Genomic DNA, 3687 nt, shown 5'->3' with positions numbered 1-3687 from the left:
GGGGAAGACGCTCGAAATCGGGCAAAGCTACCATTTTAAAAATCAATCACCGCAGCGTGATTTTGCCCGGAAACGGTCCTCCGTGCCTGGGGAAGCCCACAGCTGAAGCCCCTGGTGGAGCTCGGTTCAAGGGAAATGTCCCTGGAAGTCTGCCATTTTGCCCGAAAATAGTGCACAGTGCCTGGGGAAGCCCATAGCTGAAGCCCCTGGTGGAGCTCGGTTCAAGGGAAATGTCTCTGGAGGTTGACCATTTTGCCCGAAAATAGTGCATCATGCCTGGGGAAGCCCATAGCTGAAGCCCCTGGTGGAGCTCGGTTCAAGGGAAATGTCTCTGGAGGTTGACCATTTTGCCCGAAAATAGTGCACTGTGCCTGGGGAAGCCCATAGCTGAAGCCCCTGATGGAGCTCGGTTCAAGGGAAATGTCTCTGGAGGTTGACCATTTTGCCCGAAAATAGTGCACAGTGCCTGGGGAAGCCCATAGCTGAAGCCCCTGGTGGAGCTCGGTTCAAGGGAAATGTCTGTGGAAGTCTGCCATTTTGCCCGAAAATAGTGCATCATGCCTGGGGAAGCCCATAGCTGATGCCCCTGATGGAGCTCGGTTCAAGGGAAATGTCTCTGGAGGTTGACCATTTTGCCCGAAAATAGTGCATCATGCCTGGGGAAGCCCATAGCTGATGCCCCTGATGGAGCTCGGGTCAAGGGAAATGTCTGTGGAAGTCTGCCATTTTGCCCGAAAATAGTGCACAGTGCCTGGGGAAGCCCATAGCTGAAGCCCCTGATGGAGCTCGGTTCAAGGGAAATGTCCCTGGAAGTCTGCCATTTTGCCCGAAAATAGTGCATCATGCCTGGGGAAGCCCATAGCTGATGCCCCTGATGGAGCTCGGTTCAAGGGAAATGTCTCTGGAGGTTGACCATTTTGCCCGAAAATAGTGCATCATGCCTGGGGAAGCCCATAGCTGAAGCCCCTGATGGAGCTCGGGTCAAGGGAAATGTCTGTGGAAGTCTGCCATTTTGCCCGAAAATAGTGCACAGTGCCTGGGGAAGCCCATAGCTGAAGCCCCTGATGGAGCTCGGTTCAAGGGAAATGTCTCTGGAAGTCTGCCATTTTGCCCGAAAATAGTGCATCATGCCTGGGGAAGCCCATAGCTGATGCCCCTGATGGAGCTCGGTTCAAGGGAAATGTCTCTGGAGGTTGACCATTTTGCCCGAAAATAGTGCATCATGCCTGGGGAAGCCCATAGCTGAAGCCCCTGATGGAGCTCGGGTCAAGGGAAATGTCTGTGGAAGTCTGCCATTTTGCCCGAAAATAGTGCACAGTGCCTGGGGAAGCCCATAGCTGAAGCCCCTGATGGAGCTCGGTTCAAGGGAAATGTCTCTGGAAGTCTGCCATTTTGCCCGAAAATAGTGCATCATGCCTGGGGAAGCCCATAGCTGATGCCCCTGATGGAGCTCGGTTCAAGGGAAATGTCTGTGGAAGTCTGCCATTTTGCCCGAAAATAGTGCATCATGCCTGGGGAAGCCCATAGCTGAAGCCCCTGATGGAGCTCGGTTCAAGGGAAATGTCCCTGGAAGTCTGCCATTTTGCCCGAAAATAGTGCATCATGCCTGGGGAAGCCCATAGCTGATGCCCCTGATGGAGCTCGGTTCAAGGGAAATGTCTCTGGAGGTTGACCATTTTGCCCGAAAATAGTGCATCATGCCTGGGGAAGCCCATAGCTGAAGCCCCTGATGGAGCTCGGGTCAAGGGAAATGTCTGTGGAAGTCTGCCATTTTGCCCGAAAATAGTGCACAGTGCCTGGGGAAGCCCATAGCTGAAGCCCCTGATGGAGCTCGGTTCAAGGGAAATGTCTCTGGAAGTCTGCCATTTTGCCCGAAAATAGTGCATCATGCCTGGGGAAGCCCATAGCTGATGCCCCTGATGGAGCTCGGTTCAAGGGAAATGTCTGTGGAAGTCTGCCATTTTGCCCGAAAATAGTGCATCATGCCTGGGGAAGCCCATAGCTGAAGCCCCTGATGGAGCTCGGTTCAAGGGAAATGTCTCTGGAAGTCTGCCATTTTGCCCGAAAATAGTGCATCATGCCTGGGGAAGCCCATAGCTGATGCCCCTGATGGAGCTCGGTTCAAGGGAAATGTCTCTGGAGGTTGACCATTTTGCCCGAAAATAGTGCATCATGCCTGGGGAAGCCCATAGCTGATGCCCCTGATGGAGCTCGGTTCAAGGGAAATGTCTGTGGAGGTTGACCATTTTGCCCGAAAATAGTGCACTGTGCCTGGGGAAGCCCATAGCTGAAGCCCCTGGTGGTGCTCAGTGTCTCCGGTGGGGTTTTTTTTTTCTAAGTCCGAAAATTTTTCTAAGTCCGGAAATTTTTCTAAGTCCGAAAATTTTTCTAAGTCCGGAAATTTTTCTAAGTCCGAAAATTTTTCTAAGTCCGAAAATTTTTCTAAGTCCGAAAATTTTTCTAAGTCCGAAAATTTTTCTAAGTCCGAAAATTTTTCTAAGTCCGAAATTTTTTCAAAGTGAGGTTTTCACCGTCGGGGCGTGAGAACCAGGCGCTCTCCCCCGATCCCGCATCCCGGCCGGAGTGCACTTCTTCGGGCTCGCCCCTCGGCCGGAGGACCCTCACTCGGGGTGGTTTCCAGAGGGGTACCGTCGGGCTCATGAGCGATCGTAGGAATTGACGGGGTCCAAGCACTCCGGGATGGCGGTTATGCCCGGCTACTCCGTCCGAGGGAAGAGGCGCCCGAGGCGGCTCCCGCGTCTCTCCCCGGTCCCCGGATAGCCCGCGGAGCTTCTGATTTCTTCCATTTTCGCCGTTTTCAGAGCTCCGCTCTCCCCCGTCTCTCGGAGTGCCCGGTGGTGGTGAGGTCGAGGGGAGTGAGCGGGAGGCCCGGGGACGGGACCGGGAGGGCGGCCTCCGCGTCCGTCTCGCGTGGGCCTTCCACGGAGGACGGTTCCGCTTTCGCCCGTCGTCCGTTCAGAGTCCTGAACTTTTTCCTAAGTGCCGTTTTCACCTCCGGGGTGCAAGGACCGGGCGCCCTCTCCGCGTTTCGCCCCCCGACCCGACGCGCGCCCCCCCGGGCCGCCCCCGCGCCCCGTCCCTCGTCCGGACGGCGTCCGCAGAGGTGGGGTTTCGCGGAGGGGTGCCGTCGGGCTTGTGAGCGATCGTAGGAATCGACGGGGTCCAAGCACTTCGTGGCGGCGGTCGTGCCGGGCGACGCCGTCCGAGAGAAGGGACCGCGAAGGCGGCTTCGACGTCTGTCTCTCGGGGCCCTCCCGGAGGACCCGGCCCTCTTCCTTTCGCTCTCGCCCGCGCCAAAGTGCGGTTTTCCCCTCCGGGGTGCAAGAACCGAGCACTTCCGACCACGGTCGTCGCGCGCCCCCGAGAGAAGAGACCAACGCGGAGGCGGCTCCGCGGTCTTTCTCTCAACCCTGGTAGATACGAATACGTCGCACGCCTGGGGTAGGCTCCTGCCCGGCTTCGGCCGCTATGGGCACGGCGGTCGCTACCCCGCCCCGCGTGTCGTCCCCGCGAACCCGAACGTCGACGGGTCCTCCCGGACCCGGAGCCGTGACGGGGAGAGCGAGAGCCCCCCCCTCTCGGAGAGAGTCGTATACGGCCGGTCCCCTACGTCCCGACTCAGTCGGCCCTACGCTTCGGGGTCCGGCCGGCCCGGGGCCCCCCGGC

This window comes from Ictalurus punctatus, unplaced genomic scaffold (assembly GCF_001660625.3).
Source record: "Ictalurus punctatus breed USDA103 unplaced genomic scaffold, Coco_2.0 Super-Scaffold_197, whole genome shotgun sequence".
NCBI lineage: Eukaryota > Metazoa > Chordata > Actinopteri > Siluriformes > Ictaluridae > Ictalurus > Ictalurus punctatus.
Note: the sequence above shows the minus strand (reverse complement) of the source record.